The sequence below is a fragment of the Leptosomus discolor genome, chromosome 10 (assembly GCF_034619465.1).
Source record: "Leptosomus discolor isolate bLepDis1 chromosome 10, bLepDis1.hap2, whole genome shotgun sequence".
Classification (NCBI taxonomy): domain Eukaryota; kingdom Metazoa; phylum Chordata; class Aves; order Leptosomiformes; family Leptosomidae; genus Leptosomus; species Leptosomus discolor.
Genome location: NC_141400.1, coordinates 2,368,188 through 2,380,243, shown reverse-complemented (window position 1 = coordinate 2,380,243; position 12,056 = coordinate 2,368,188). Strand labels below are relative to the sequence as shown.

General features: G+C 56.0%; 1 long non-coding RNA gene and 1 other non-coding gene across 2 annotated transcripts; both read left to right on the top strand.

Annotated features, from left to right (window-relative positions):
• The first annotated feature begins 5,246 nt into the window (after positions 1–5,246).
• On the top strand, positions 5,247–7,467 carry LOC147414781 (uncharacterized). The gene is made up of 3 exons (XR_015183818.1): positions 5,247–5,282; positions 6,298–6,495; positions 7,184–7,467. It is a non-coding gene; the product is annotated as an uncharacterized LOC147414781 (long non-coding RNA).
• On the top strand, positions 6,834–7,037 carry LOC147414782 (small nucleolar RNA SNORA74). Its single transcript, XR_015183821.1, has one exon. It is a non-coding gene; the product is annotated as a small nucleolar RNA SNORA74 (small nucleolar RNA).
• Positions 7,468–12,056: the final 4,589 nt, after the last annotated feature.

Below are 12,056 nucleotides of genomic sequence, written 5' to 3'. Positions count from 1 at the left end.
GGAGGCCGCTCTCCAGCTCAACAGTGAAGGGAACGGCCCGACCGACATCCCCCTGTGCCGCCCAGAGGGACACATCCCGCTACAGCCTCAGAGGCAGCTCAGAAACAGATCTTGCCCCACTGCCACCTCCGGGGGGGCTGCGCCGGGGAGAGCTGTCACGCCGGGAGGCAGCACAGCCACCGATCTGTCGAGACAGCCAAATACTGAGCCCTGGTGGGAGGCTGCAGGGCCCTTGGCCGGGGAAGGACATGCGGTTAGATCATGGCTGCTTCTCGCCGGGAGCAACTGGTGGATGAAGCCTGGAGCACCCAGTCGCATGCAGGAACAGCCTCACGTTAACCCAGCCCTGCGTCTTCACCTCCTGGGACAGCCACTGAATACCATAGCGGGACAGCTCCTTCCCACGGGGACCCAGGAAGGCCCACAGAAGAGCGGGGTTAGAGATTAAGAGGTTTTGTTCTTATTCTCTTGCAACAAGATGATGGGCCCATCAGGGAGCAGGAAGGGCCAGCTGCTCCCTAAGGGAAGGGGAACCAGGATGGCCCCAGCAGAGATCTCCCCCTCAACAGCAGGCAGAGTCCTGCTGGGTCTGGTCACAGCAAGGTGCTGGTGACAGGGTCCACCAGCAGTCCCAGGTCCAGCTTGCAATATCCCAGGACCAGAGGCCCCCCCAGGAGCAAGAGGAGATGAGCCAAGGGCAAGGCTGGAGGCATAGCACGGGGCCGAAGCTCATCTAGACAATAGAGCCAGAGACATAGCTACGACGTATGTCTGAGGGCCCTTCCAGGAGCCAAAGGGTCCATCCAGGAGCCAAAGGGCCCTTCCAGGAGCCAAAGGGTCCATCCAGGAGCCAAAGGGCCCTTCCAGGAGCCAAAGGGCCCTTCCAGGAGCCAAAGGGTCCATCCAGGAGCAAGGCCAGAGGCAGGGCTGGAGCCAGGCCCTCCCCCAGCACCACTCACGAGGGGAGTGCAGCTCTAGGGCTGAGCTTAAATGGGGCCCCTGTCCGATTAGGGGGTTGGGTGAAGTTGGTCAGGGCCATTAAGGGCTGCTGGTCCCTCGGGGCTGATCCAAGCTGTGTCTAACCTTCGGCAAATGGAAGCTATCCAGCAAGCGAGCACAACCATGGTAGCCTGGCCTGGGCAAAGTATTGCCTGCTTCGATGGCAGCAACAAGGGCTGAAGGGGAGCGCAGTCCCACGTGTGCCGAGGCCGTCACTGATGTCTTCTCCTGAGGTGATGGGGTGGCATGCGGGGCTGGAGCTTCCTCACCAGTGGGGCCAAGCCGAGCCGTGGCCGTTGGCTGTGGGTCACGCACTGGGCGGGCAGGCAGCTCCGCGCAGGCTGCATCCCCGTGAGGGCAGAGGCAGCAGGGGGACACAGATGGGATAACGCGTCGCGCCAGAGCTTTATGCACCTAATTCTAAATAAACTTTTATTTTTTTAAAAAAACATTATCTAAGAAGAGCGATTTTCCCCTTTTTGTTATTATTTTGAATTATCGAAAGATTTCTCATTGCTCTCCCCAACCATTCTCAGGCAAACAAAAGACAGTTCTGAATTTGAAAGTGCTTTGCAACAAAATCAGTTGGGTACGTTTCACTCGTGATTCGCCCTTTAGCCACAGCTTAAACTACTTCACCGCTTGGTCTGATGAGCAGAGTCTCCCTGGGGGCAGAGGAGGCCCTGGAAGAGCCGGAGGTGTTGCAGGTCAAGATTAAAGTGCTCTGCATGTCATTAACTGCCAAAACTATAACCAGCTTAACTCAGCGCAATTAGACGGCTCACAGGTTACAGGACGAACGGCTGCAGCTTTTCATTCCACGCCGTATGCTTAAACCACAGCCTTGACATGAAAGGGACGCGATTAAAAGCAAGTGTTGGGAGCTGAGACCTGGCAGAGGAGCTCAGCGGGCAGGGTTGAGTCCACAGCTCCGTCTGGGGTTGGACACCCCAGGGTCTGGAGAAGATCTCCCGAGCAGTAGCAGAGCTGGCTCAGCTTTTAAGTCTGTAGTGCCATCTTGTGATCATAGCTGGGGAGTGGGAATTGCAGGGTCCCCTCTGCAGGGTGAGATGAAATCCGTGGCTCTCGTTCAGATGGATAGAAAGCCCAGAAGCGCCCCAGTTTAACAAGCTAGGGGCTAAGAGGAAATTTGTCTCTAATAGAAAAGTCCCTATTCTTGCTTTAAGAGAGTGAAAATTATTCATTCAGTTCATATTTCTCCCTCTAGTTCAATTATCTGGCTACAAAAGCAATTTCATCCAAGCTGAAGAATCTGACTTGTGTCTCTCCTGGGGTGCTGAGGGCTGATTTTTCCTTCTCAGCATGGAGGGACGCAGTGCCACCTGGGTCGTGAGCTGCGGTGGCAGGGCCTCTGGTTCATATCCAAGCATCTTTATATCCATTCCATCCATATCCAAGGTGGAGTCAGCTCAGAAGAGGAAGAAGGCAGCTCAGAAATGTCTGTGGGCTGCCAACAGCAAAAAAAACCTGGCCTGAAACATGCAGGAAAAAAGCTGTAGTCCTGCCAAGTCCCTCGCTGGGAGAGAGACGCAGCTACACCTTCCCCAGCCTCCGTTGGACGCCTTAACGCTGGCTCGGTGCTCCGTGTACCCGTGGCAAGACGTGGCAGTGTAGCTACAACCTCTCTCACTTGGGATCCATTCAAAGGAAGTTTTTCACTGGGGCTTTGTGCCCCAGTGAGACCTTTTGGGAAAGGCTGGGATCCCTCCCCCATGCTCCTCCTGTAGCTTAGGCTCTCAGAGCTTGGAGAAGCCACGACGGAGCTGTCTCTTGCCTCAGGCAATCATCTACTCCATCTCTGTCTTCTTCAAATGGTCTTTTTTCAGACGAAGGTGGGCAGCTATTCTTCCTGGCTGTGGGGCTGCTTGTGCAGGCCATGACGTGTGGGGTGATCCTCCCCGATGCAGCCTGCCCCTGCCTCGTCCCGGGAAGTGCCGGGCTTGCTCCTCCCAGGACAGCCACGGCTGCGTGTGGGGAGACAGGCTGGTGCTGAGCGGTGGAAGCGTTAGGTGCTTTCCCAGCTAGTGACAAGCCCCGTGAAGCACGGCAGTTTCCTGGCTATGCCCCAGGGCAGAGGATCCAGGGCTGATGACAAGCTGCTGTGCTGGAGGGACAGGTGACGGCAAAGACAGGGGGCACTTCATGGCTTTGCTACTTGTGTTCGTCTCGCTGCCTGCGGCTGAGGGCACATGCCCACAGACGGGGATGGGTGACGAGCTCTGCCGAGACTTGGAGCCGGCTGCCTAAGTGACAGCTCCAGTTTGGAAGCTGTTTAACTCATTAGCACAGTGTGAGGCCCAAATTAATATGCCTTGTCTCTTATAATAAGACGTTTTCAGCAGGACCAGGGAGATAGTTCAAAAGCTTTCTGAATGCCAAATACCAGAACTCAACGACTCTCGATGCCAGGACCAGCCTCTCACTTCACAGCATAGATTTCCTGCGCAGCTTTCCCCTCCAGTGATTTGGTTTGGAGTATTGGTTTATCTCAAACAAATGCTTGCATGTTATTTGTGAACTTTGGATGAAAGGTGTCACACAAGGAGACAAAATGGCTCTGCCGTGGGTAACAAGTAAAGCCGTTTTCTGTCACAGCTTCCTGGTGAACGTGCTCTCTACATTGGCCGCATCCCTCCAAGGGGGTGAGAAAAGGCTTCTGAAACAGGCTGAGCCCAGCAATGCCGAGCTTGGAGTCCGTGCTGCAGCAGGCTGGCCAGACACCAGTCTGCAGAGCCGAGCACAACCACGCTGTGCCTGGAAACAGCACCTGGCTGGGCAACAGGTCCTCCTGCCCGACCTTCCACCTGCCTCCAGGCCTGGGGATGGGAGATACCGGCACTTGCCTGCAGCAACACCCCAGAGGTGTCCACAGCACTGGTGTGACTACCCGAGAGCTGGTTTCATGGCAGTTTCATCTGCTTCGCTGTGTTGGCCTTCCCTCTCTCCCAGGCCAGAGCTGGTGCCAGCAAACACCACGTTGTTCTTTGCTACCGAGATCCCTGCTTGGCCTGTTGTTCATCTTAGCTTGGTGGAAGCTAAATACATTCTCCTTTTCTCTGACAAGTGCCATGTAGGGACTGAAGGGACTGAGATGCTTTGTTTCAAGCCAGATTAGAGATCTAAGTTAGCCCAGCACAAAAGCACAGCCAGCCTTCAGAAGAGCTCCTCTCGTCTAGACACAGCTGCCTTGAACCCCTGCATCCCAACACAGCCCTGCAGCTTGTGTTCAAAGCAACTCAACAGGCTCCAGAAGCCTGTTTAACCCCTGTCAAGTAAATGCTCAGTTACAGAATAAAGGAGAGATCACATCCAAGAGACTTTTCCCCTATAAATTAGCAGGATGGGTTAAATCAGGACTTGAACTGCTCCCTGCTGGCACAGCTCATCCGCTCGAGGGTCCTGCAGTAGCATGGAGCTGTAATGCTTCAAAAATGTGTGCTGCAAGCCTAGGATGGGACAGACTGGTGTCTGGAGCTCCTGCAACAGCAAGAGCGATGTTTCACGGCTATCCTCAGCTCCGAGACCACCCCTGCCCCTAGTCGCCTGCTCTTCTCCAGCTCTGGCGCTGCAGGCTCGGCACCGTGATCCCTCCATATCGACCTTGGCTCAACAGCATCTGTGCCACACGGACAGGCCCCGGAGCAAAAGACGGAGCAATGCTGGGGGAGGGGGGAGGGAAGAAAATTCAGTAAATGTCTGCAAGAAAAGGGCTGCAGACATGCTGTGCCAGCCAGCCCCGCTGCCCCAGGCCACGGACGTGGCTGTGGTGCCCGGCCCCACTGCAAGGCAGCTTTGGGGCATTAGCTGGGCTCTGCTGAGAGGCGCTTTCACAACCTCGTGTGTCACAGCGGGGGGCTGGAGGCGGTCACCCCACCCCGTATCTGCTCCTACGGGCACCGCACGATGAGACACAAGCCAATACTCGACACCCTCTGACCCCGAACAGAGATGAAGGCAGAGCCACGCCGGTTTCCCTGCTCTGCCTTCTCTTCCCCCACACGACTGACCTTATTCTCACTCGGCCTGTCCCGCCCGGCCCCGCCACCGCCCCCCGAGCCCCGCCGGGCCGGGCCCGCCCCGAGGGGAGCGGCCGAGGCGAGCGGGGCGGCGCCCGCGGAACCACCTCGGCGGCGCGGCGGGACTCGGCCTTTCTCTGCGCCCGCCGCTGGAGCGGGCGGCAGCCTCCCTGCCTTGCCCTGCCCTGCCGCCATGAGGGGAGCTGGAGCCGCCGGGCCGCCTGCCCTCTGCCCTCCCGCCATGAGGTATGGGGGAGCCGCCGGCCCTCCCCGCTCCCTGCCCTGCCGCCGTGAGGTGAGGGGGAGCCGCCGGCCCTCCCCGCTCCCTGCCCTCCCGCCGTGAGGTGAGGGGGAGCCGCCGGCCCTCCCCGCTCCCTGCCCTCCCGCCGTGAGGTGAGGGGGAGCCGCCGGCCTTCCCCGCTCCCTGCCCTCCCGCCGTGAGGTGAGGGGGAGCCGCCGGCCCTCCCCGCTCCCTGCCCTCCCGCCGTGAGGTGAGGGGGAGCCGCCGGCCCTCCCCGCTCCCTGCCCTCCCGCCGTGAGGTGAGGGGGAGCCGCCGGCCCTCCCCGCTCCCTGCCCTCCCGCCGTGAGGTGAGGGGGAGCCGCCGGCCCTCCCCGCTCCCTGCCCTCCCGCCGTGAGGTGAGGGGGAGCCGCCGGCCCTCCCCGCTCCCTGCCCTCCCGCCGTGAGGTGAGGGGGAGCCGCCGGCCCTCCCCGCTCCCTGCCCTCCCGCCGTGAGGTGAGGGGGAGCCGCCGGCTCTCCCCGCTCCCTGCCCTCCTGCCGTGAGGGGAGCTGGAGCTGCCGGCCCTCCCCGCTCCCGGCCCTCCCCGCTCCCTGCCCTCCCGCCATGAGGGGAGCTGGAGCCCTCTGCCCTCCCGCCGTGAGGTGAGGGGGAGCCGCCGGCCCTCCCGCCGTGGGTCTTTACGCCGCCGGGGTTAGAGGCCTGGGCTGCCTCACCGCTCCCGAGGGCTCTGGAAGCGGAAAAAGCCCCGTGAAATATTCCTGCTTTTGTTAATTGTTATTAATGGCCGAAAGGCGGTCGTGCCCGGCAGCCCGCGCTGGCTGATAACCTCTGAGCCCTGGGACCGGCGGGTAATTTGTTCAGGCTGGGCTGTTTAGAAGTAATTTCTCAGCCTATTATTCGGTTTGATTTTTTTTTTTTTTTCCCCCTTTCTGCAAGCCAGATCCCAGCTGTTTAGCTCTATTAATACAGATTTAATTAATTGAATATTTGAAATGACGTTTCTCTTGTGCTTTCTTCAGGGCTTCCAGCTGATAACGGGGCTCAAGCATGTGAAGGGATCGCTGTAGCTCAGAGGTCTCGGGTGGCAAAGAGCTGTCTGGAAGATACAGCCCTTGGGTCATGGGTCCTCACCACTGGCCTTCGTTCATGAAACCCCCCGAATGCTGCGGCAGTGTGACCCGTGCCTGTGGAGAGGAGACAGAAGGAATAACCTGCATGTGAGGCACAGGGAGAGCTCAGGGGCCTGGGGAGCCACGTGGGTGAGGCCTCTCCATGGGCCAGCAAGGGGAGATGGGCATGAAGACCGTTCGTCCTGCCATGCTGAGCAAACTCACTGGCACTGCTGGTTTGTGACGGGGCTGTTGTGCCAGCCTCTGGTGCTCTGGGGTGGAGATAATTGCCTGGTTTATCTAGCAAAGGACGCAGTGCTTCCTGTTGCTGGAGGAAGCCCTGGTGGGAGGAGGTGTTCGAAGCAAGGCCCGCATGGCAGAGGGATGCACTGTTGGGCCTCTACTTCCTTCTGTCCTTTCAAAACTCAGTTTTGAGTTCTGTTTCATCCAGCGGTTGTCAGCTACCCATTGCTGCTCAGTGCCTGCGATAGTGTTATGCTGCTGGGAGAGAAATGTGCTGCCAGGTCGTTCCTGGCACCACGGGTGCTGTTCTGGCATCGGATGGTGCTGGGTTTTGGCAGCACTCTGCATGCTTGAGAGTGGAGTAACTCCTTCTCGGTGGGGTTAATCCTAGATTGGATGCAGACAATGTACAGTCAGAAAATAATAAAAAAGTTGCAGACATCTTTATATAAAAAATGAAGGTCAGCTTATCAACTGGTCAGTGTTAAGTGTTGAATTTGGGGTCTTTAGAGATACTCCTGTTAACTGTCTCTGTATGTATTTTTAATTACAGGCAAATGGTTTGCATGTTTCGCTGCAGGTGGGGGCTGACCGGAGCAGCAGTAGTTGTCAGAAGAAAAAGAACAAGCTGCTGATGCTGCTTTGAGCATCCCCATTCGAAAGAGATTGAGAAGATGGAAACTTGCAGCCCACAATGTAAATGGGACTGCTGGAGAAGTACTTGTTTTCAGGATCTGGATGTCGTAACTCGAAACATCAGAGGTGGGTGGGGGCAAGGAATAACAAGAATTGCATGTACAATTTGTTCATTGTTAATCCTCTCACTGCTTGTGTAAATTTTTTTCTGTGACCTCTATTTATTAAAGTTATTTATATTTAAACTTGCTCATTTTGGTTTTCATTATATCATCAAGCTGGGGGGTACAGCAGGATTTGAAAGTCACATTGAATTCTTGTCTGTGGGAGACGCTGGAGAGGCAGGAGCGTGGCGCTGGGCGCCTGCTGCCCCTCCTGCCCGTGCAGCCGCTCCCCTCCACAGCCTCTGCTGCCAGCACAGGTTTTTAACACGGCTTCCTTTCCTCTGGCACTCTGAAGGAGATGAGGGGTTTGAAGTTTTCCATAAAGGAAGTAAGGCCTGGAATTCCTAATTCTGCTGTGTACACAGCCAGCCCAGGCTCACAAGATACCCTTCCTGTGCTTCAGTTCCTGACTTGAAAGTACTTTCTCATCTCCCCTCCGTGGGCCTGGGGAGAGGTGAAGCCCACAGATGTTGGGTGAGTTGGGAAAGGCTGCCAAATATGTAAAATACATTGAAACTGGTGGGGAGGGGAAAGATGACCATCGTGGATTCGGACAAAAATGCTGCTTAAACTCAGAAGTGACTGTAGTTGTCAGAGCAGAGGAGTATATTGCTCTCACCAAGATGCCTGATCCATTTGGATTCAGTGCAGTCTTCTGGAGAACCCCGTGCCTGTAAAATAATCCAAACTTGGGAGGTTTTTAGGCTAAAACTGCTTTTCAGTTTTTAAAAGTGGTTCAATGGTCTGCAGTCACGTTACATTACAATTATCCCACCGTAGCTGCGGTCCCATCTGTACAGAAACTGAGCTGGGAAGCACAGGCACGAGGCTGCTGTTGACACCGTGCTCTCTGCAGGAGTCGGGCAGCCTCGAGGTATTTAGGTCGTTAGTGGCCAGAGTTTATAAACGTGAGGCTTTTGGTAAAACACAAGCTGTCACGGTTTGAGGCTGGGCCGGCCACTAACAAACGACAGACGCTCTCTACTAACCCCTCTCCCCTCCCAAAAGGGAAAAGGAGAGAGAACAAGGGAGAGAGACTTTACGGTTTGGAAAAGAAAACAGCTTTAATGGAACAATAACAATAAAAGAAAAGATAAGAATAAGGAAAAAAATGAAATATATACAGTATGTACAAATATATACAAAACCAATACCGAACCCAACTCCCCCCCACCCTGATGACAATACGTCACCACCACACCGCAGGGCTGGCACTGGGGCAGTCCCAGGCTGGACTCGGCAGCAGACAGGGACGGGATGCAGGAGCTGGACTCGGGCACTGGATTCAGGGATGCAAGGATCAGTCCTCCTCAGATGTCGGCCATCGAAGAAGAGCGAAGGGGCGAGACCCTCGTGATCTCTCAGCTTTATCCTGAATATGACGTCTATGGGATGGAATACTCTGTTGGTCAGGTTTGGGTCACCTGTCCAGTTCGCTCCTCCCTGTAGGTGTGACCCTTTTCACTCCCGGCACCCCAACACGGAGCACAAGATTTAGCAGTGACCTTGGTCGCCATAAGAACAAGTCTAAGCCAGGGCCTCTCTGCATCCCATTCCTTGGTACGAACTATAAACATCAGGCCTTATCACCGCTGGGAGCAGTCACTGTCTGGAAAAACATGCTGCTGTTTCAGAAAGTGCTGGTAGTTAGAGGAGACTTAACTGAAAAGTTAAAGCACTAAACCAGAATTAATTCTGATTTAGCCCAAACCAGGACACAAGCACAGGTCAGGTTAGTTCCCAAGTTGGCGAATGTCAAATAGGTGCTTCTGTCGTGCTGTTAGTATGAACGAACTACAGAGCTGAATTTTTTCAGAGCTCTCCGAATTGTTCAATGTCCCTGATGCTGCTCAGTTACCCGTTAGCCCTTCTGCCACCTGAATCTCGCTGACCTTTGAACATGCACTTGTTGTGCTCGATACGGACACGTTTGTCGAAGTATTCAACGTTATCAGAAGAAAGTTTTTTCTTAGTTGAAGTCTTATGACATCCATAAATAATTTTGCTGGTACAACATAAACAAGTTCTGTCTGCAAAACTCAGCACCAGGTTTCCTAGGGATCTGCGCTGTCCCCAGCAATCTTCCTCTCTCCCAGGGCTCAGTGCTGTGACCCACTGCTGGCGGTGGGTGCCCTGCGGCCGGCTGGCTGGCTGCTGCCCGCGGGGTGGGTGTTTCCTGCCAGGAGACACGCTCGCCGTGCCAGGGGGTCTCTGCTGCTGCACCAGGTATTTCTGAAATCGGCCAAATAGGAGGAATATACAATCTACTGGCAGCCACGTAAAGCATGGGCTGTATGGACAATAAATACACACTGACTGGCTTATTTCCTTGAAAAACTGCTTCTGCGATAAAGCTCTACTGCATTCATCTCAGGCTGAACCCAAGACTTGTAGGCCTGGTTGTGCTATAACAAAAAAAGGCGGTAGAAAAGGATGGAGAGAGTCTCTTGGCAGCGGCGATTATCCCATCAGAGCGCTTGGGAACGGCTGCAGAGCTCTGCTCAGCGCACGCCTTACCATGAGAGCTCTGCTGAGACCCCACGACTCTCAGGCAGCTGGAGGGGGAACACTTTTTCCCCCCCCAAATCCACCAGGCTTTGTGCACATACTGGAAAAGAAAACACATAGGAAAGTCATAAACGTTCTCTAGTGATCCGCACGAGAACAGGCCGAGGGAGCTGGAGCCCTGAGCCTCGCTGCAGCAGCTGCGTTAGCAGGGTAGCCATGGTCAGCGCTGTAGGGCTCCTTCTGCAGCCCAAATGCAATCAATAAAGGTCAAAATGATCCGCCTCGCCGCCCGTTTGGTGCCTTGACCGAAGAACAACAAAGGAAATTGAGAGAGCACCCATGCAATCCAAGAGGAACAAAATACTGGCGTTGAAATAAAGCCAGGGAAGTGGTGCAAGACCCGCTTCTGTGCTCAGGAGATGCTAACGTGATTTACGATTCTGTTTATTACCACCATACATTTTGCAATCTATATATGACTTTTACTGGGCAAAAGTGCTTGGATTGCTCTACATTTCACCAAGGCGCTTTGCTCTGCTTTTACCGCGCCGCATTACTGGAGCACAGAAGTATTGTTAACTTAGATTTATGTGTTTGGTTTTGAGCACTTGTTTTTTATCCTGAGCTTCTTCAGACAGCTGAATTTCTTGTGATTCTTCTCTGAGCGCTTTCCTATTATTTCAACGTGTATTTTGTACCAATCCCCTGGTTTTGCCAAATACCTTCTGTATTATTGTTTCACTCTGCTCTCCAGCCATATGTAGAGAAGAAAAATCAGCCCGTGATGAATTCAAAAGGCAGATTTTTCTTTTTCCTTTCCCTCGGAGACTGAATTCAGCTGCAACCCTCTCACCTTTGTAAAGCTGCTGAAATATAGCAGCTTCCAAGATCATGGAGAGACTGATTCTTTAGCCGCGAAAGTAAACTGGAAAGAAAGATATTGACCATGAAAGAATTTCAAATAGTAAATAGTAATTGCCTGATTGTCCGACTGCTACTTTGGTCAGAAAATCACCCCATTTAAGCACAGCAAGGGAAAAGTGAACTTTCCTCGCACCAGCGCAAGGTGGCAATATTGGCTTGGATGAGAAGGAAAGCCTTGCACACAAGCTGTAGGGTTTTTTTTTTTTACCAGAATCTTCTCATGAACCTAATAGGCACCGAGAGCCCATTGTCTTAAATATTTTAGAGATGGGAACATCTCCATTGTGCTGAGGAGAGCAGCCCTCAGGCCTGAGCTGACAGAGCATGGCCGCGCTGCCTGCCGGGAGCCCGGCCTAGGCCGCCGCAGGGAGTGCGAGTGCCTGCCCTATGGCGAAGGTAACACCGCTTTGGGGGTTCCAAGAGCCGAGCGGCAGCGAGAATCCTTATTATCCCGGGCAAATACGTGCTACAGCGCCTGGCTGCCCTTCCCCGTTCCAGTCCCGGGCCGAAGGGAGAGGCCACGGCCAGCGCCGGCCCTGAAGGGAGCCCCGGCTCTGCCTGAGGAGGGTTTCCCTCCACCGCGGCTGGGGATGCGTTTCTTCCCGGGGGAGCCTGAGATTCATCGGGCACCGACCCCGGGGCTGTCCTTCCCTCCGGCTGTCACCCCGCGCCGCTCCGGCGGCGGCGGGCGGCAGGTGGGAGGCGCTGAGAAGGCTGAGGGCGGCCGCGAACCCGCGGCCCCGAGACTCTCCTTTCCCCTCCACCCCCGCGGGGCGGGGTCAAGCGGGCGCCGCCGAGCCTCGCCCCCGTGTCCCTTCCCATCCGCCCCCGCGGGAGCGCGCGGACAATGAGCGGGGCGCGAGCGGCGGGCGGGCGCCGCGCGGCGCGGCGGGACTCTCGCGAGAGCAGGGTGAGCAGCGCCAACCTCTCGCGAGACCCGGGCCGGCGGCGCCTCCCTCTGCTCCCCCCACCCCCTACCCCCCCCCCCGCCCCCCCCCGGCCACATCCACACACGGAGGGCGGGGCGCGGCGGGCGGCCCTCGCCAGCGAGCGGAGCGGACCGGAGCGGAGCGGCGCGGCACGGCACGGCACGGAGCGGGGCGGCTGCCGCCGGGCACGTGAGCGGGCGGGCAGCGGGCGGGCGTGCTCTCGCGAGCGCGGCGAAACGTGCGCGGGGCTCGCGCAGCCGCCTCC